This window comes from Anas platyrhynchos, chromosome 4 (genome assembly GCF_047663525.1).
Source record: "Anas platyrhynchos isolate ZD024472 breed Pekin duck chromosome 4, IASCAAS_PekinDuck_T2T, whole genome shotgun sequence".
NCBI classification, from domain to species: Eukaryota; Metazoa; Chordata; class Aves; order Anseriformes; family Anatidae; genus Anas; species Anas platyrhynchos.
Genome location: NC_092590.1, coordinates 52,461,569 through 52,483,504, shown reverse-complemented (window position 1 = coordinate 52,483,504; position 21,936 = coordinate 52,461,569). Strand labels below are relative to the sequence as shown.

The 21,936-nt window shown below is 40.8% G+C and overlaps 1 long non-coding RNA gene across 5 annotated transcripts in view; it reads left to right on the top strand.

Moving 5' to 3' along the window:
* The window catches only part of LOC110351679 (uncharacterized), a 79,736-nt gene that overhangs the window by 36,089 nt on the left and 21,711 nt on the right, over positions 1–21,936 (top strand). For all 5 annotated transcript variants that reach the window (XR_005265636.2, XR_005265637.2, XR_011809193.1 and 2 more), the window contains one exon: positions 10,560–10,658. This is a non-coding gene — a long non-coding RNA (uncharacterized lncRNA). The remainder of the gene's footprint in view (positions 1–10,559; positions 10,659–21,936) is intronic.

Genomic DNA, 21,936 nt, shown 5'->3' with positions numbered 1-21,936 from the left:
GCTATGAATCTGGTTCTTTTCTTTTTAACTTATTTGGCATTTGTAGGCTAGCCTTTGGGGCTATACCAGGAGAAGATACTGTCAACTTAGATGTAGTCAGATACTGCTTAATATTCAGCTTTTTATAGTCCTTTGGTCTTGGGTAAAGCAACAACCTCTATATGAACATTGTTTTTTTCATTTGTAATCATGGCCAAGCAGTTATGAGGGGAAGTTAAGTGAACATACTTAAATAGATCTAATATAGTAGCAAATGGAATCTGAGAGAAGGAAACTGTTTCTAAAATCATCTAAGCAAATCTTCACGACTGTACACCTATTTCTAGAAAAACTCTGTAGCAAAGTGATGGGAATTGGATGCAGCAGGAATCAAGCAGCTGGGTCCACTTCTCTGAAAGATGTCACAGTCCAAAGAAACCTTCCACAGTTTCAGGACCTGCCCATGAGAACCAGGCATCATCTTAAAGACTCATTTTTTTTGTCATAGCTGAAATGGTGGTAACCATGACATATATTTTTTTTAATTTTAAGTTGAAGTTGTTTTTGAAAATGTTTATAAATTGTACTGTGCAAGTTCACCTGAAATGAGGAACAGGGGTATGCAAAGAGATTAATGATAAAGGGGACTGCTAATTGTCTTAAATTAAATTCACATGGCATCCAGTCCACTGTCTCCCATTTCAGTGGATCCTAACTCTGTAGCTGTGAGGTTCAAAGTGATTACAGAGAAAGAGAGACTTTAACATGATAATAAGCATTTGCAAGGAAAAAAATGTAAGTTCAGAAGATGAGGGATGAGAGTTTTTATCTTTTTCCAGGTCCTTTTTTAACTGTCTGTTACAGCCCTTGGATCACTATCAGAAGCTACTGAAAAAAGGCTGGTCAGGAATACTGGGTTTACATTAACATATTTTTTTTTCTTTATCTGAATAAAGATACTCATTTACCTACTCATCAACACCTGTATCATCTCAAGACAGAGGCGGTGCAAATGTTGTAGACAAGTACTCCAACACGTGTCCCACATGCACATGACACTCTTCCATCCCATTTGTCTTCCTGTACCCACATCCTTGGTTCTCCTTGACTGCGAGTGAAATAAGGCTTTCAGACCACTTTGCACTGTATTGTCTCTATGGCATGTGGACGAAGCAGCTTATACAGATGTGGCTATGAACACTCTTATGCCTCCTCACACTTTTTGGTGGGATGCCATGCTCATCTGAATGCTAGGACTGTGATAAATCGGCGTCTATGCTGGAAACTTTTGCCAGCATAATTATGCAAGCCAACAAAACCTCTCTGGTGCACACAAAGCCTCGTACTGTAAATAAGACCCAACAAGAATTCTATATTATAAACAGATTGAGGACCACCACAGACTTTCCCCCTGTGGGTTTGTTCATTGTTTCTCTGTTACAATTGCCAAACCACTGGCTGTAAAACTTCCTTCAGTCTCTGCTTCATTTACACCGTGGGTTCCACAGCCATATCAACATGCATCATGCTCAATGGCAGTCACTGCTGTCTTCTGGCCTTGCCCAACTCTTCTGTAAGGGTCTTAGTGAGGCAGACTCGTGCACAGCTGCTACTGGAAACCCAGCAGTGTCACACCTTGTGCAGGAGCAGGCCGAGCGTTTTATTCCAGTCAGCCTAAACCAAAGATTTTCATGAGAAAAATCTGCAGAAGTGAGAAGTAAGGGAAGGGATATGGCACCTTATTAAGGAAAGAGCTTGAGCTGAGGAAAATAATCTCAGATTTCTGTTATTCTTTAAATATTTCCAAAACTGTCTGTGCTAGTCTATGTTGGCAATGTGAAACATAATAGCACCCCTTGCTTTGGACTCCCTTCCAAAGGCTGCAACAAATTTGTTTGCCTTTTCCCTGAAAATTTTAATGTAGCTATTACTTTATTTTACAAGAGTTGAAGTGGCATTGCAGAGCTTCTCTCCTTTGGAGCAACAAGCTGGGAAGTGCACCAGTATGAAGCAACAGCGAATTCCTCTGCTGTGGGGAGGGTTTTGGCGAGAGGGTGTGATGTACATCTGGGCCAGGGCTCCTTTCTCTGGGAACGGCTCTAGTCACACTTCTTACTTGGCCTCTCTTGACTTAGAAGCTCATTTGATGTGCTATCTGAAGGGCAAAGCTGATGAAAAAGGCAGAGCATACTTTAAAAAAATACAAGAAGAAAGCTTTTTTGTTTGATTTTTTTTTTTTCCAGTACATTGCGAAAGAACCTTTATGCTGGATGACCAATTTGAAATCCATGCATTAGGAAAGCTGGTGCATTACAAATCAAAAGAGGCAGTAACAGAAGATAACACTCATGGCTTTCCACAATGGCTAAGAGGAGGTGTTAGGTTATTAGAAAGCTGATATGTGATGTTCGCATCTCATATTCCTTCATTTGTTTTCCTATCATTCTTGGGATGCTGTTTTTGACAACTGTTTAATTTCTTCCCACAAACATCTGCTGCTTGCTATGCTAATTTTGGTGCAAATTTATTCCAAGAACAGCCCTCCCAATGTGAAGGATAGCTCCTGGGCATGGGGGAACAGGCTTCCTTCACTCAGCATGACAAAGCAGAATGTCCTCACTTCAACAGATATGCCAAAGTGTTCAAAGCTCCTGGTCTCTGATGTTAGTGCTTAGGAAAAACACATGCAGCTAAATAGCACCAGTTAGGATGCAAATTATTATTATTATTTTTTTTTTTTTTTTGTGTGTGTGTGTGACTGAGAAAGGGAAATTCCATTTTTAACTAAATTGCGGATTTGGGAGTCAGTTTGGGAAACTCAGATTGCATGAACTCTTACTGTATTATTCTCTGAAATAAGAGGAAAAGCATCAAGAATCTTACCCAGAAATGTCATGTTATCTTTTAATCTGGACACTCAGCCAAACAAAAAGCAAGATGTTCCTGTATAAATAATTATTGAGAAGCTGAGTCAACTTGTCAGCCTTTGCACCACATCAATTCCTAAGCTCTATTCACCAATTCCTCCTTCTGACCTTGCTGAATGCCCACTCTGAGCAGAGGGTGTTTGCTGCAGAGCTGCTGAATTACCAGCATTTGTTTTACAAAGTATACAAGAGCTGCTGAGCCACGTGTGGTGTTATTTTAGGTGATACCATCTTTTTATCAAGTTAATTTTGCCCATCAGTGTGGTGTAGAATTGCATGAGTGACAACACAAAGGAAATATGAAGACAGCTTCTGACTTCTGTCGTTTAGAGAATCTGGCACTTTAGAGCATCTTGATTTTGCCTGAGAAATACTTGCCATGGTAGACTGTCTTAGAAAAAAAAAAAAAAAAAAAGACAAACGAATCTGCTAGACAAATGCAGCATTTCTGCTCCCTGTCCTAGTGTTAGCTCTTGCATTTCTGGTGGTGAGGTGATCTGGGTTATGCTGAGGGTTGTCCTTGGGGCATTCTTCTGTCTGCACGAGGTCAGAGAGGGACTCTGTCCTCTGGGTGGTTGCCTCCTTTCACTGGCTATCAGCAACTTCATTCTGGTATTGACTAACTGGTCAAAGCAGTTGGGATGAGGTGAGGTGAAAGGGTCAGCTATTATAAATAGACACATAAGCAAATAGAAGAGGATTCCTCCGGAAACCAGGCTGAAAAAATGAGAATGACCTAGAACAGCAATGAAGAGGCCTAGCTCCAGCACTTCTGTTTGTATACAATGTTTTCTGTGCTGCCTTCTTACACTGTAAACTTCTTGGAACAGAAACGGCCACTTATAATTCCACAGAGCACAGCATTTGTCAAACAAACAGAGATACAGCAAAATTAATTACCGGTCATTTTCAAGCATGAGGATTTCAAATTTAAGTGAGAGAGACATCAAACATTTTAAGGCCTAAACATGAAATCCATTTTACTGTAATATTTTAAACTGTCCCTTTAAAACCACTATTCATAGTTTAGAATTACATTGGAGTTGGATGCCAGCTTCTGATTTGGTGGATGTTTTCTGTGCTGCTGGTCTTGGACTTTTGGGCAATTTTGATTAATCACCAATGTTATCTTGATATATACTTTGCCTGCTTTCATCTTCTGTCATTTTTACCAGACCTTTACAGCTGATAAATGCTGCATTTGATATCTTCAAGTTGAAAATATTTAAATTGCCTGGTATAGCAGCAAAGATGCACGTCCCTTTACCAGATATGGTGCAATATTGAAACTCAGAAAATGTACCTTGTGGAGCCCTTAATGATCTAAAAATATCTGCTTGATTGAAATGATTGATGGTGCTTGTCTTAGAAAGTGTATCATGTCTCACTCCTACTGAGTTCAAAACTTTACAGCCAGCTACCTCCCAGCTGGAAGAAGCCTTGAACAATAGCAGAATAAATCATGGGAAAAGCACAGCTTCTCTAGAGGATTTTTGTTTTGTTTTATTTGGGTATTTTTTTTTCTTGTGGTGCAGAATTAAGAAGCAGTTACAGGTCCAGGACATACCTGACTGTGTGGCAGGATTGCATCCTGCAGGATTTCTCATTGAAAAGGTTGATTCTCCTTGTTCTAACTTGGTTATCTGTGATGGGGTTTCTTCTGTAAGATATTTCTTACTAAGTAACATTGGGAAAGAAGGAAAGCAGTTTCCTAAAGCCTGTTTTAAGCCAAATAAATCCTGTGCACAGTATGGTTCCCGCTAGAATGAAAGTACAAATTAATTAGTCATCATAACTAATGGTCTTTTTAGGAATCTACTGAAAATAAAAGACTAAAAAAAGATCTGTCATAATGTATACAAATATTCTAGAGGTTATTTTATATGACTGGCAGAAAACCAGCAAAATCCTATTTGCTTTGCAAACATTTTAAGTCACTGGGCTAGAATCTAATAGCAGAATGGAGAGAAATTGTGATGTACCATAATTCATGTCTCACAATTGTATTTTGGAGATTTTGCCTTTGAGAAGAAAAAAAATATTGACACATTTGTTTCCTTTCACCTAAGAAAGTAAAAGAGTTCTTTACTTCCAGTAAATCAGAAAGACAATTAAAAAAATATCAGCATTTTTCTGCCTCCTAACTCTGTTAGAAATCTGGAATCACAGCACTTATTTCATGCTTGCACCAAGGTGAATGAGAACAGCATCATATCACTCATCTGTTTGGTTGTTATTAGACATAAGCAGATCTGTTTTTTATCAGTTTTGTAATACGTCCTCATATGCAACACCAGTACTTTGAATCTCACAGTTTGAATCCTCCTTTTGGGCTTAAAGTACTGTCATGCTAATTATGGTTTACTACATCTATTCATCTGGGTTTTAAGCCTTAGGTTACTTCAACTAGTTCTGAGAAAATTCATTGATAAAAAGTTGCTGCTTATTACACAATTACAGATTAATGTGATGTCATGAAAAGTAATGATCTTAGATCAAATCCTGTAACATTAAGACAGGCAAATACTCCTATGTGTTGCATAATTTACCTTAACAAAACTACCAGTGTAAACAAAGGGCATCATGTGTGAGTTTTGAATTAGAAAACTGTGGACCTTCTACAACAGAGTCAATTTGGTATTATCACAATGCGTCAAACTATCTAATTAAAACTTCCAATAAAGAACTATACCACATGCAAATTATACCACTATAAACTACCACTATAGATACATGCAAGTCTCCTGTTCCCAACAGGCCAAGGGACAGGGTGTGTGGCTGGTCAGAGAGGTATGTGAATGAAGTCATTACTGATCTAAGTGATTAGTATTTTTATCGTTACCTTTGTCTGCCCATTGTAACTCTGCCTATCAAATCTGGTCTTTGAATTCTAATCTGCAGGCATGAAATGGATACTTCCTCTCCCAGATATTTCCCAGCAAATCCATTTGAACTCCAACAAAACAGAGCCTGAATGGGGAAACACCATCAGGGTTCTTTCAAGAACAAAACTGTTAGCCCTGCCACATTTCTGCTGGCTCAACAGACAGATGAGTGGGATTTGTGTGCTGGCAGATGGAGGTGACTAATGATGTAAGCAGAACCCTTTTTTTTTTTTTTGCATGGGCGACCTCCAAATGTTTAGCTAAATGGTGCCTAGCAGAAAAGGCAACAAACGTCAGATCCGTTTTTAAAAACAAGTGTCCTTTCACACTCAGTACTTTGCTATACATTTTTGTAACATTTGTTTTAGTCTTCCTTCCTTATTTCCTTTCTTCCTTCTTTCCTTCCTTCCTTCCTTCCTTGGACTAAGACATTTCCCTTTAAGCAAAGAGTATGCTTAATGCAAATTTAGTGGCAGATATGGCTGCATGCAGCTGCTCCATTTGAGGAAAAAAGAGAAAGTTTCCTTCTGAAATATCTCTGATTTGGCTGAAAGATCCAGAGCACGTTACAGAGACCACCAGGTTTTGTTGGCTGTAGTAATCCTTGTTAATTGTGTAAGACTGGTATTTCCAAATTTGTGAATATGTCAATCAAAACAAAACCAAAATGAGGTTTCCTCTGGTGATCAGACATCTCCACCCACAATTTAAACTTGCTAACATGAGCCAAGCTGTACAAATTGTGCCGTTTTAACCTGTTTTGAAGCCTCAGCAGCCTTCTTATCCTGTATCTGATTTTGAGGTTTGAGCTGGCTCTGCTTTATAATTATTTTTGGAGCCTCTAGAAGCTTTTATCCAGGAACTTTATCCTTTCTGTCAGCTGAAGCCAAATGCTTTCCTTGTACATGTCCTATTTTCTCCCATGAAATCACCTTTTGGAGGTTCTCCTGACAAACCTCATTCTCCTAAAACACTAGCCAGATCCTCTGGAAGAGCACAGGCTGTGCTTCAAGCCACTTGCTGGCTTGTTGCAGTTCAAAGACCACCTAACTGAAATCAGCCCCAGAGTGTGCAGGAGTCCCTTCAGGGCCAGCAAGGCCACCCCAGCCCTGCCTGGGTGCCTCACCAGGACAGAGGGACTGAGAGCACCCAAACCCCAGGCCCTCAGCAGGACTGTGGCTCATGATTTTCTGGATGTGAGCATTGTCTATTGTAATAAGCCAGAAAAGGTTAAGGATTCCTGGAGATGGAAAATGGAGAGAATTTCAAACATGACATATGAGAGTGTGTTTTGGACGTGCTAATCACGGTGATTATCAGAACTGTGGTTAACTTCAGTGGGACTGAGATCAGTGGTGCACATGTACTGTGTTTCCATCCTGACTCCTTCAAGGTGAGCACAAAGTTCTTTATTCAGCTTCCACAGCTTTAAAGCTATTGCTTTCCTCAGTTCTCTTTTGCTAGTATAATTTTTTAGCTCTCATTTCATGCAGCTCAAGACAACCCTCATCAGTATGACGACCATGCTGAAAGCAAACACGCTGTGGTGAGTTTTGCCACATCTCTTTTTGTGTCATCTCTTCTGTGTCCTGAGCTCATTTTTGTGCAGTATTTTGGAGCTACTCAGTAAAGCTGCTCTGTGTGACTATCTCTGTATTTGCTGTCTGTGCAGCACCTATGCATGCAGTTGAAGACAGCTATATTTATGCTTTGATATACTTGATTATCAAGTACTCAGTGTTTTCTTGATTAGGAGATTAGGAAACATAAATATAACAGCATATTAGTATTTTTATCACATCTTTATGGGGAAATAATCCTCCCTGTACAACCTGGCACTAGCTTTTTAAATGTCCCTCTGTTCTTTATCCTCCCACTATTCATCAGGATGCCTGTCATCTCAAAGTCTCTGTCATCATCAGACATTTCATTCTCTGAATGTTAACTTATTATTCTGAAGTTTTTTTGAAGGATAGTCCTGCAGACAATTATAACTGTTTCTGTTCACATTGCATTTTGACCTGGCATTCACATTGATGTAATTTTCTGTGCTCAAATCCCTCCTGAAGTTTCTCACTGAAAATGAGAATACACCCATCTTTCCTCAGGCTGTATCTCCTCAAGTTCAGCCATAAGTCCTGTCCTGAAATGATGGAAAAAAAATGTTCAATTATACAGGTTTACATCCATATCTAGAAAAAAACATACAAGCTTATATCAAAGCCTATTCAATTTGATGAGTATATTTTCATTGAGCTCACTGAATTTTCAGTCAGGCTGTAATGGGAATCTTTCAGTTTATTTCCCCATGTATTTGCATTTTCTCTTTAGGTTTATAAGCCTATACCTTTCCTTAGGGAAATATGTTCCTGTCTGGTGTATTTTTTGTTTGCAGAAAATAATTGAAAACCTTTGACTTGTTTATAGCTCTCCCTCAAGGACTGACTCCCTTGTGTGTCTTCTGAAAGGGAACTTCCTCCCAAACAAATGCACTTAGTAATGACTTCGGAGAAATAAACATATGGCAACACAATGAGATTTCCTCGAATTTGATTTACCAAAGAATGCAAGTTTCTAATGAGTCAGAAACCACCTTCCCAGTTTATTTTTTTGGACATCTGTGCTATTCCAAGACTGGCACTGGATGAGAAAAGGTTTAACTTCCCTGCTCAAAGACAGGTGAACAGACTTAAATTAGAGTAAAATCCAGCCTACTTGTAAGCGATCAGAGTCCAGTCAGTAGACAAATCACACATCAACCTTTCAGCTTCGCTCCAGGCTGCTTCCTCATTAGCTCTGGCTTAGTGATTAAAGATGAACCTGTCAGCCCCATGGAAGCACTGTCACAGAAGGGATTTTGTATTGACAAGGTGGAGAGCAACACTGGTGCGCTTTCTGAGGAACATCACAAATACTGTTGTGCTCAGCATAACTGGTTAGGCAGTCAGGGAAACAACCTTTCTGAGCCACACAAGGAAATGAAATACCCTGCTGCTGTTGGAAACAACCTTTTGCTTTGCACTGCTAAAAGTAGTGACTTTCTTCTGCATCTGATGTGAGAGTGTGGTGTTTTCTTCTTTTGTTTCAAGGAAAGTGGAAAAACACCACTGAGCAAGTGTGCCTAGTTTGTATAGTACTCTAATAATATTCTAATTTAATTTTTATGTGAAATCTTGAGCTGCCTCCAATGATACGATTGTCTCCAGACCAAAATTTCACATAAAAATTAAATGCAGGAGAATAATGCAAGTCTCTGCTCTACCATTGCACAGCTTAAAGCACTCTGGAGGTCCCAAGAGTAGCAGAAATAATTCAGTGAGGCTCATAAAGACTGGGAGCACCCTCAGTGCACCGGGAGTCCTGATGTGGCTGGGGAAGAGCTGCATGGTCCCTGTCACACAATGAAATGTGAGTGTGCATCTTGCTCTGGCTAGCGTGTTGGGGTAGAGGGAGATGGATCTAAACCTCTGCTGTGTCTCCATGCTCTGGTTATTCTATGTTGACTTGTGCTTGTGTGAAATAAGTGAGCCTGAAGGTAGAGGAACACTTTAGGGAGTTCATAATCTGTGTCTGCTGCTTGTTTGCAAGTGCACATAGGGCCAGCTCAGCAGCCGTCTGTTCATGCTGGCTGCTCATCTGGTGGGAGCTCCCTCACTGGGACAGGGGCAGCAGGGGTCCTCTGCATCCCTGAAACACAAAGTTGTAAACCAAAACGCTTGTTTTTTTCCTTAGAGAGAAGAATGACTCAGGCAGGTCCTCAGCAGGGGAAAGATGATAAGGTCCGTGAGCTTGCAGAGAAGTGGATCAATGGTTGCCATCAAGGGGGACTTCCAGGCCCAAACAGAGTGTGTCCAGCTCTGCCAGTGTCCTGGTCACAGGCAGAAGTTTGGCAAGAGCTGTGGGTCCCGAAGGAATTGGCTTCAGGCCCAAAGCTCTTTGATTCAGCGATATCTCACACCCTCTTGATCCTACAACAAGAAGACGGCAAAGAGCAGCTCCCGCAATCTGCTGCAGGTCCAAAAGAGATTTTGAATACACTAAAGTGAGAGACAATGTTTTGCCATTTCCTTCACTCCTCCCTGTGCATGTAATAACAACATGAACGAGAAGTTTATTCTTAAAATACTCTTTCATATGAAAAATGAAATTGGCACATAATTGTCAATATTTGGCAGCTAATCAGCAAAAATGTCCAGCCAGCTCCAGAGCTGAGGCCAGCTGAGCTCTGTAAGCAAGGGGAAAAAACAGTGAGCCAGAATATATGTTTGAACGAAACAAGGATGAAATTTGCCTGGCTGTCGGCTGTAAGTAAAATATTTTAAGACCCAAGGGCCCAAATAACAATCTCAGACTTTTAGATATAGACATGCATGGGGATTCAATCTTCAGAGTTAAACTAGAAGACATCCTTGGCAACAGAACAGAAAAGCAATGCTTGTTTAGGGGATAATGGAAAAACATAAGGAATGGTTCCTCAGCTTGTATTGATTTTATCTCTTCCCCATTGCAGATTGTGGCTACAGGTGATGCCTTTGCTCTCTCATATATACTCAGCATTCAAATGTGTTTTGTCTTTGTGGTTGCTATCTCAGTCACTGACTTCCTGGGAATTTCTACATCTCTTGTGGACTTTTTGCAGTTTGAAGAGCTTATATACATATGTGGGGTTTAAAAGAGAACTTTAAATAAAATTTTAAATATAATTTAAACCATAGTCTTGTACCATAAAAGTCTAAACAGCACTATTTATTTATTTATTTTACTTCAGGTGCTTCCTGGGAGAGATAACAAAGAGAAGAACCTATAAAAGTGAGATTGGCTACAACGACTATGAAATATTGTATCTGGACACACAATCTATATGATGGTAACCGTATTTTTATTCTATTTAAAATCAACCTTCATAGCTGCTTCTTACCCTGAACATATGCCTGGCCTTACTAATGACATGTAGTGGTGGGATGACACATAATTTATGTGCCAATTTTCAAAATGAGAGTTCAATAACAACGTTACTGAACTAGAGGTAGAGCTGATGTAGATATTAAGAGTAAAGCCCAATAAAGATCTACTCATCACAGAATATGTTAGACATCTTGAAACATCTTCATTTGGGGCATTCACAGTAGCATTAGAAATTAATGAAAATAAAGTGTCATAAGCTAAGTGACTAAAAGAAGTGCCTATGCCATATAAACAATAATAATGCAGAGGGTCTGACTTAATACGGTTATATAATATTTATAAATATATATATATATAATTTAATATGGTTGTAACTTTCTGCAATAGGAGCTGAATATTTTAAATATTTTAATTGAGAGAAAGATCTCCCATTGTTTTCCTTCTGACTTTAGGCCCGTGCTTTGTGTTCATGGCAAACCTAAAGCTTTTGGGCAGGAACCTTGAAGTGTCCTACAGAAGGGTTAGTATTTCCCCTTCATAGCTGTGGGAAGTGGGGATGTGGAGGGATTAAGTCACTTGGCCAGGCTCTCAGAGGTCAATACCATTGCTAGGAATAGAACTGAGATCTTCTGGTTCTACTCGCTTTTATGGACTTTTATGTTGCCATTTTTGAGGGGCTGAGTGATGTTTTAGCTGCTCTTATAGCAGTGCAATGTGCTGAGAGAGCAACCAAGACATCTTTATTCCACGCCACCTTTTAACTGTGGCGCACCTGTGTTTAATCCAAAATAACAACAAAAATAATAAATCCTACATTTTGGGTGTGTTATCTGAGACACTTCAATATATTTTTTTATCTTCCTGAGCTTTGAAATGTCTCAGGATGTGCACCCAACTAAAAAGACGTAAGGTAATGATGCAGAATGAGATCCTATCACCTGGGGTAAGAGCTTTCAGAAGCCAACTTTCACAACTGTGTTTTCGCATCAGTGAATTGTAGCACTGGTGAGTGGAGTAACAGGAGCTAATTGCAAAATGCTGAAGTAAGAAAACTTTGTTGTGTCAGGGAGCTGAAAGCAACACTATCAGCCTTAATGATTGAGGTTTACTAATATCATTTTTTTGCAAATCAGAGTCTGGTAGTGGAATCTGATATGTTTACTTATGTGTGGCAAGCTGCAGCTGAGCTGAGGATCCCACAGCTCCGTGCAAAAGCACAGTTGATATTTTTGCTTGAAAAGAAAACTCCAAACCTGAACCTTCTGGGAATCCACCATCTGTTTTGAAAAGGGCCTGAAGAGGTTACCCCCCACCCCTGTCCCCTGCAGGTTAGGGTAGGAGAGGAAAAACAAGAAGTTTGATTCATCTTACTTTCTCGATTTTCCAAGTTGCAGTTTCCAGCTGTTTCCATCTACTTTGTTTTCTGGAAAAGAAAAAAGAAAAAAAAAAAAAAAAAAAAAAAAGGAAAAAAAATCTCTAGCTTTCTTTTAAGTGGCTCTTTGTTGAAACCTGTGACTTTTTAACAACTCCAGAGCAGTTTTCTTTCTTCTTTTCCCAAAACAAACACCTCTTACAGAGCTTCTCCTCAGCCTGAAAGAAAAGAAAGGAGAGTAAAAGGAAAACACGGGGCTGGAGTTGAAGTTGGGGGAATGGTGTCTATGGAAAGACATGCGGCCATACAGTGTGCAACCTCAAGTGTCCATCACAGGTGACAAACGAAAGCCTACCAGTAGGCAAACAGCCAGGCTGCCTTCCACTTTGTCTAAAATCAACAACATTTTACAGAACGCTCCAAGACAAAGACTGACTGTGGCACTTAGCATTTGGGGACTGCTGGGCCAGTATTTTATGGGACATTCATCACGTACACTGTATCCCACTTGCAGGGTGTCCTCCCAGGCATCTCCCTTCTCAGAAGTGCATTAACCCACATGGACTGCAACTTGTAGAAACTGGCTGCTTTCCTTCCTCACCTCCTTTCTTGTAGGACCAGTGCCAGAAGAAACCCCTGCAAATGCTGGGGATCGATTAGCAGTCTTTGATGAGGTGGTTGAAATGGCTGTCACTGCAGTTCCTTCCTCTCCCTCTCTGCAGCTCAAGGAAGTGAGATTATTGGGTGTTTTTCGGTCTGGAATCAACTGTCTGAAGTAGAGGGGGTTACTTTGTAGAGGTGCCTTTTTCTTTTGCAAGTTACAGCTCATGTTTCAGGACTGTGGGACAGGAGGTAAAGCAGCACATGATATTTATAGGCAACAAATACTCCAGTGTTAAGGCCAAATTGCGAATACCCTTGGGTGAGAACTTTAATACATTCTTTAATACTTTATCTAGTGTTTTTTTTTTTTTTTTTTTTTTTTTTTTTTTTTAATGCCTCATATTAGCATAGCTATCATCCATACTGAATGTTTAAGCAGTTGGAAACACAATGCAAGGTTTTATACAGCCAACTTTTACTCATAGTGCAGATAGACCTATTCTTGTATCCTGACATATATTGCCTGTTTTTCAGTCACTTATAATTTTGTGGAACATTTACCATTTCAGTGTTAAGGGTCTGCTTTGGACTGATTTCTTTTCCTCCTGGAAATTCTCTGTAAAGTTGTTACATAGTGCTAAGAATGAAGCAAGGAGGAAAATATTCTTTTGTTGACTTAAAGACTTTCTAAAGACTTTTAAAAGCAGTCCTAGTGGCCCCCTGTTTTGAAATGGGACCTTTAAAATAAGGAAATAAGGGTGTCTATTCTACCAAAAGGCACTTCTTGCTTTTGCTATGAAAATGACAGAGCCAAATTACAATCTGAATGGCTAGATAGTGGGGCTTCGACTTCCTAGAGGAATGCTTGAGCTCCTCTCAACTCCTCTTGCTGTGCAGGCTGTGCATACATGTATGCTGGATGAGTCTGGTCCAGAAAAGAGAAAGGGGAAGAAGCAGAGGGCTGGAATGCATGAAATCAGGCTCAGTAACTGGAGTGGTTTGGTTAGAGAAGTGAAGGATGAGGGAGGGAGATGTGGTGCATCTTCAAATACACAAAAGGTTGTACTGCTGAGCATGGAGATCAGGCCACATACAAGGCTACATGGAGATTCTCACTCTTGGTCCCTTTGCTGCCTCCCAAATGACATGGGAATTGAATCCAGTCCTGTCACTGAAAGGGGAAAGAGCCACAGTCCAGAGGGAAGTGAGGAGTTTCAAATCAAAGCCCGCAGCTGGAACTTGAAGAGAAAAACTATGACTGGGTGAGTAGTGGTAGATCTGCCAAGGGTGGTGCATCCGTAGGAGGAGAAAAGGGCTTGGTTTAGTGCAAAGATGAGGATAAGGACCCAACAAGCCTGGGAGATTTGAGAGGATACTGGTGGAGAAATGAGCCAGGAGGTCAAGGTGCTTGTCCCAGATCCTGATGGTGGTCTCTGATATCCATCATTATTTTCTGTTATGCTATTAGCCAAACAGAGAAGACCTGTAAAGGGGATTTCAAGACCCCTTTTACCTCCTGGTGGCCATTGTGAATAGCAGAACCATGCCACACAAGGGAATTAGTTAAATCTTTCTGAAAAACAAGCAAAATACTTGCCAACTGAAGAAAATATTATTAAAACTGCAAGACTCAGTACTTCTTGTGTGTACACAGATTGTCTTTCATGGCAGGGTTGTAGGGATTATTCTGTGAGCGGTATGGAAAGTTCTGGGAACTGATCGTGGCTGTAGAGTTATAGATATTATAGGACCCCTTCCCACTTCCTTGGCCCCAGAAATGTTAGGCAGTGTAGAGGATAAGCCAGAATTTGGGAAAAGAGCATATGGCAAGGGAGCAGTGTTCTACCCTGGAGAATTGGATACTGTCCCTTTTTCTGTCATATAGCTCCCATGCGATGATAGCTGAGTCACTCGAGCCAATCTTTTCAGAAGCTGTCAATAGTTTTACATTAGTTTTATTCTTGGTGCAGGACTTGTAGGCGTGCTGAACTTTCACAGCTGCATCTTGAAGTCAGTGGGAGCGGTGCTCAGAACACAAAACACTATTCCAAAAATCTGATTTGGGGAATTTAAAATTGTGTTCAACGTGGTTGTGTTTGGCCTTAATCTTCCTGGGACGCAGCAGCTTCCTGTCTGAAGGGATACTGCCAAGCCAGCCCCATCACTTCGGAGTGATGCTGTACAGGAAGGTAACAGTGAAGGTCTCAGCTGTGAGGGAGTTGTGCGTTCACTGAAAGCCCCATATGGATATGAAGGATACTGTCTTCAGAGCAGGGTCTGAACAGCTTGTAGGAAATAAGGCAAAAGTGAGTCCTGTGGAAAGTCCTGAGCAACCTGCTCAACTCATTAGGGCAGCACCCTTCCTGTGCAGAGTGTGCATGCTGCACCCTTGTATGTGTATGTCTCACCAACTATAAATTCCTCTCAGTTCTCATCTCAATAGCCTGGTGCATGGACATTCAGTAGAGCAGAAAGTGTGTAAAGGTGGAAATAGACAAAGTCCCCAGTTTATTCAGTGTCCCAGATCGGAAGAGAGCATTTTTTTCACTTTTAGCGTAAAACAGTACTTTTTTTTCACTTTTTCAATGCAAAAAGTCAGACGGTCAGTATAAGAGGGCTTATACAAGAAAGAGGGCTTGGCACTTTTGCATGTCTGAAGGTGCCAGCATTTCCTCAGGACTCCTTCTGACAAAAACAAAACAAGAACAATATGGGAAAGAAGTATCCAACGCCATACCCACCAGCACTCCACTCTGCGTTGCTGGTTCATGCACCATTACTTGGCGGTATCACTAGCTTGTCTGAAACCTTCCAGCACTGCAGCTCTTCCAGTGTCACACCAGTAGGCATGTTAGAAACACAGCTCACTGACTGCTGAGTGCTGCGTGCACTGTTTTAGGGTTAAACAGAACAATGCTATCTCTTTCCTAGATGACTGGTTATAAATTTATATAAGATGGATGAATATCTAAATAAAAATTGTGGTCATAAAGATTGTTCCAGCAAGGAAGAAAAATCAATGTTTTCTGAAATTAGGTTTCTCTGATGCAATCCTATTTAATTGATTTAATAGCAAAGGCAGCACAAAGCCCTCCTCCTCTTAACACAGCAAGAATCACAGAAGAGGCATGGCCTCTGTTTACAGCTCAAGTCTATTTTCCATTAAACAGCATAAAAGCTCTTTTTCCCTTTTCTCTCAGCTTTTCTCGGAGGCACATTCCTGGCCCTTGTTGTGTCTGTGCTGTTGGCTTTTTCCCTGCCACCATCTGTCTCTTCCTTTGATCTTTTTGTGTCTCTCTTAGACACCCAACTGGTCACAAAACAATGGCCAGTGACACCCTTCCACCCATGTGTCTCGCAGGTGCCTTTCTTTTGGACAGTGGTGTGTGCTGGTGGTTGGAAGGAAAACTGTGTTTGTATCAGCTCCCTGGCTGAATAATGAATGTAACTGGTTCTTGCAACTGAGAGCTATAAGGGCTGTGTTCACCCTCATTTGGAGAAAGTTTACCCCAAGAGCTAATAAAACTGTTGATGAGAAACTGGACTGTTTCTCCACAGCATTGAGAAACACTGAAAGCAGAGCACTTGTGGCTGTACCAGAGAACAAAAGTCCTTTCATCTTCTGGTTGCAGTCTCTGTGCTTCATCTAGCCATAAACTTGATGTTCTTCCTCAGAACTGTTGGACTTACAAAGTTTGAAGAAATGTGCTTCGTGCATTTGAGCATTACTGTACTTCTTCCTCATTCATTGCAAAGTTGTATTTAGTTTCCTAAGTATGAATTGTCAGCCTTCTGCTGTTTCCTCTTCATTTTTTGCTTGTCTCTTTTAAACTAGGAGTTGCCAGACTGGATACAGCAAACCAACGGCAGCCTGATCAGTGCTGAATAGAGGGAGAAATAAAAATGTATCTTTTTGCTGTATTCTTCCTCATGCGGCCCAGTAAGAGGTCTACTTTACACTGTTGGTGCATATGGCTACAGTGGTGCCCACTACAATGCCCAGTTTGTTTCCAGAAAGGCTGTTCCTCAAGCCCATAGTTCACAGACTGTGCTGAGGTGAAGGGTTTCCTTGGCTCAGGTGCAGATATTTCTCTTAAGCTTTATGGCATTTCCTAATCCCCAAGTTTCTCAATATCCTTCTGGATTGAAACTGTGATGTTCGAAATGGTAAATTTAGTATTGTCTAGAAGTTTGCTGCGGGTGAATTCAGTCTTATCCAGGTTGCTGAAGAAGCTACTGAACAACATCAACCCCAGTGTTGACTTTGGGAGGACTCTGCTTATTCTGGATGCCAGCCAGACATCATGCCATTGATCACTTACTCTTGAAACATGCCATTCCAGCCAATTTTCAGTCCAAATGTCAGTCCTAGTCAGTATCGAAAACATATTCAATAGTTGATTGCTCTGTTCCTGTTTTATTTAAGTAGCATTTTAGTCTCTACTATCTGTACTCATTCCAGTTTTGAATTAAGTAGTGTGGCTGTTGTATATAGGCAATTTTTGCTCAGTTCCTCACTGGAGTGAGCATGGAGTAGACTGGCACTGTTTTGTTATCTTCCAAAATACAGATATGAGCATATGTTTGTGAGGGGAATAACAGATGAAGTAGAGTGACTCTTCTGAAACAGGACTGGCCTCTGAGAAATCCCCAGTACCCAGCTAGTCCTGCAGAAAGCGTTGTCTTCTCTACAAACTCACTTTGTAGGTTTCAGTTATCCCTGAAGAACAGGCTGGGTTGTCAGAGTCTTCCTGTGGGAACTAACAGGTATGGCATTTCCAGTGCTTCATGCACCCAGGGATTACACTGGTAGCATCATGTTCCCAGACGGTTGAAGCTGAGTCAAGGGGTCAGGATGCTCGGTAGACTTAAGGTAGTTTCTCCAGCACTGGTGGGCAATGACAGTGGTGAATATAATAAATTCGGGCTTTTGGCCATCATAGCGTTCTGCATCTCTAAGGAAGTGAAGAGGTCCTGCAGTGGGAAAGATTAGCCTTTGGAGAGCAAGAGCACTTCTAACACAAGCTACACGTGTGCACCTTCAGACAGTGGAGGCTGTTTTGTTTTGGCTTGCTTTCAAAGCTGTTTCCTCCCAGCACCGCAGCTTCAGCTGTCCTTCAGCCCTGCATTCAGGTCCCAGCCAAGCATTGCGTCACCCTCGCAGAGATGTTACAGATGTCTGGGGGTGAAGGGGTCGTACACCTCTCGCTGGGCTTAGGCCTTCTGAGCAGTTGCTCAGGGGTTGCTTGCAGACATCAGAAGACATCGGGCTGCTTTAGGAAGGCAGGGTACCGAGCTCATTGCTGTGGTGCCAGTTTTGTCACTTGGGAGCTCCTAGGAAATGGTCAGCTCGCTGTATCAATGGTTTGAAGTCAAGTAGAGAGCAAAGGGGAGATTTGTCTAAAGGTCACCGCAGTCCTTTGCTGAAACCTCCTAAAGTTGTTAAAGTTTTCTATAATAAAAAATTAGAAAAATGTGAGATCCTTTCAAAGACAAGATATACAAAAATTATTCTGTTGCAGGACTACAATAAATCAATAAATGTGAAAAGAAAGTCTATATTCCATGCACAAATAGTATGTGGCAATCACCAAAATTAAGGCTTCTTCAGCTCCTCAAAATAGGAAAGTCAGTCTGTTAATAATCATCCTTTTCTTTGGACTAGCCTAGCATCCAAGACTTCTATCCGAGAAGATTTAGCTGATTCTTTCTTTCCATTTAAGTTTAAATAGATATTGTGCCAAGGAGTAAAGTTTCAGCACGATTAGGTCTCTCCTTTGAGACCAAAGCAATCTTGGCATTCATTTGCTTGTATAAGAATCTCATCTTCAATTGGAAAGAACAAAACAAAACATAGTTACAATGAAGATTTCAAAATATCTCTTTTGAATAAGGTCCCACCAAGAGACAATTTCTGATGTGTAAATATAGAGACAGTCAGAAGTAGGTCTTTATCCCAGTATCCTTCCACAATTTGAGTACCTAGGACTTTGCTGGGTATTGGGCTTTTAGACCAAAATCAGTATTTTTAGTACACGATTGGTTTTATTCTTTTTCTGGTTTAGCAAATTTGACTTCTGGAATCTCTGCTTTTTGAAAAGAATATTGGCAAATTGGAAGAGTTTTGGAAGAAAACTGCAGGAGTGATCCAATCTGGAATAATTTCTTACAGTGAGAGACTGAAGAAAAAGCTAACAGATTTCTATCTTGGTTTTAAAAATACTTATGTAAGGAAATTATTTTTTCTGAGAATAGATGACTCAAGATTTATAACAGCACAAGTAAACTTCAGCTCTGGAATCCAAACCCAGACAAAATTATGCTGGAAATATGGTGCATCCTTTTCACAGTGAAATTTATACGATGAATCCTTATTACTGGGTATCTAGAAGTCAAGAATGAATGTTTTTTGAAGCAGTGGAAATGAGTAGCAGTGAATTGAGATAGGCACAGGAGTGACAGGCAGAGATGTTGGCCTGCAGATTTTCTGGCCATACAGAAGATCAGACTAATGACGTAGTTCCCAACAGCTTTTGCAGCCTGACTTTCATGTTATTGCTTTCACTTGTTTTTCCTCTTGCTTCCCCCACCTTGGCAGTACTGCTACATCCTCCTTCCCTGCCTAGTGTAGATGCTTCTTGTCCTTGCACTGCTTCCTCACCAACACCAACCCTTGTTTCTGCTCTGCCTTTGTCTCTATCTCCCACGCCCCGGCAGCCCCACGACTGACCTGAGCAATGCTGGCAGCATTTATTGGTTTGGGTGCTACTCAGTGACGCCTCCTTGACCTGTGGTGCAAGGTACCCCACCAGGGACAGGGCTCTCAGAGATTCACAAGCACTTCCCTGCCTGTCTGAAGATCCAGAACAGCCCGAATGTCATGATTTGAGCAGCATCAGCACTTTCTGTAGCTCTCTTCTACCAATAGTTTCAGGCTATATCCAAGCTACATACAGAAAATAGATTCCTTTTTGGTTCTGAGTTAGATATAAATGGAAACATTATGAGCATGTGTAGATTTGATAGATAGCAATGGTATTTGTGGCTGAAGATCAAGTGAGAAGGTTTAGGGTTATTACTACTATTTCCAGCTGTCCATGGCTATTTAGAAAACTCTACAGAAATACCTTTCAGAAAATTGTTTGCAGAAAAGAGGAGTAGTATCCTGGCACAGAAACACAATGTGTTCTGACATATCCAGTGCAATTTCTTTTTTTTTCCCTTTTATTTTAAACAATGACATTGAAAACAAATGGATGCATGAAGAGAGAGAGCACCCTCCATGAGGTCGCTACTTTGATAAAACGCTTTACAGGATCCAGGTCTTTCAGCATATGGTGAGACCTGACACATCCTCAGCATTTCCACTGTCTTTTTTGGACAAAAATTGAGAGTTAAGGACCTGGCAAAACAAATACATGACTGAAAATGTGTGTGTTATTAGTGTGAGAGTGCTTTTGGCAACCATGTTATTGGTATGTCTGCTGTAGTGTTTTACTGGCTCTCAGATGCTGTAAACAAATCTGAAAGGGGAGGAAGATTTAGAATCTAACTAATGAGCATGAAAGTCACAGAAAGGAAATGAAGACAAATGGCTATTGACACTGCTTCTCTCTTATTAGGCAGTGATTAATTTTTCAGTTGATAAAACCACTTCATCCTACCGGAGCCGCGTGGTGGAACTAGGCAGTCAATATTTGGGGGCTTGCATTTCCCAATAACACCAAAAAGCTGAGATTGTTGCAGCAGTCCGGTAATCTCACCTGGCTCTCTCCATCCTGGACTGCCTGCCCGGTGGCTCTAGGATCAGCTTTTCCCTTAACCCCCTGTCTGGGTGATGCTGAAGGATGTTGGCACTTTTGTTGGCCCTGCTTGGCTTTGAAACAGAGAAAGTGGAAGGCTGGGCCTCAGAGCCAAAACTCCATGAAAAGTGGATTTTCACCTCCAGAACAGCATTACAGCTGATTTCCACTGTATAGCGGGGAGCAATTATAACATCATGTATGCTTTGTCTGGAGTTTGTTCTCCAGCTGTTGAAACAGTATCTTTTTACTTTAAATTAAACCGAACTGCAGCCAGCATCAACATCAAGCTCCAGCAATGTAATGGCTTAAATCTCCAAGGCCAGATGCGGATCTCAGAAACGCTGGTGTGAATCTAGAGGAATTCCAGCTTAAGCTGGTGTGTGCAAGATCAAGGAGCTGATTTTGGACCAGTGATCTGCTTTCACAGGAGTGCCAGGGATTTATTTTAAGGATTTTAAATCTAAATAGCTTCTCCCTATCACTCTAAAGCCACTGAAGATTAAAGCTAAATATTACTGGTAAACAAACAAACAAAAGCTTGGGGAAAAAGGTATACCTTCCATTTCCTTCACAGTTAAATTTTAGTTAAGAAAAAAAATAAAAATAATAATAATAAAAAAACATCTCTGGACCATTTTCTTTTTATCCATCACAGCAAAACTCAAAGTGAGCTGGGAGAGTACAATTAAAAAATGCTGTTTCTTTATTGGAAAAGGATTCTCGCAGGCTTTATGGTGGAAACCTAAAGACCTATATTTTGTTCACTGTCATTTTTTGCCATGACATGTAAATCTTCAGTTTTGATTAAAGACAAGTGATATAAAGTCTGTTTCATAGCACTTCATATTTTCTTAGCCTGACTTTGTTATGAGAAATCCTTGGGGGACTTGGTTAGAAACTGTTGGTTTAGTGTTTTATTATTATTTTTTTTATATGCCAGACACTGAGTGATTGAGAGGAGGGGAGTGGAATTAAAGTAATATTCCTTAAGCTGAAAAAAGTGTATATTTGGGTGAAAGGACTGGGGGGTTCTGTTTCACACTTCTGTACCTCAAAAATAGCTGAAGGGAATTTTCCAAAGATTTCTACATATCGTGCACAGTTCATCCCTGGACTGGGACCAAACATAGAAAGGATCATTCCCCGAAGGAGAACTTGGGTGGGTTGTAAATAATACGTGAAAACAGAGAATGATACTGGAAATCTGCCCATAAAGAGAACTCTTGCAGCCTATGTTGAATGAAATACCGCCTCAAGGAAGTATTTTCACCCCCCTTTTTTTTTGGTGCTCAATAGCATTCGAAGGGAAGTACCTAGGTAACATTGCACCTCCTCATCCTCCTGTGTGTCTGAGGCCCCCGCAGCCACGAGCACAGTACATTTGGAGGCAGAGCTACACCAGCCCTGTTGCAATTCCCAGGCATGTGCTGGCTGCCTGAGCAGTCCTGGGAAGATGTGCC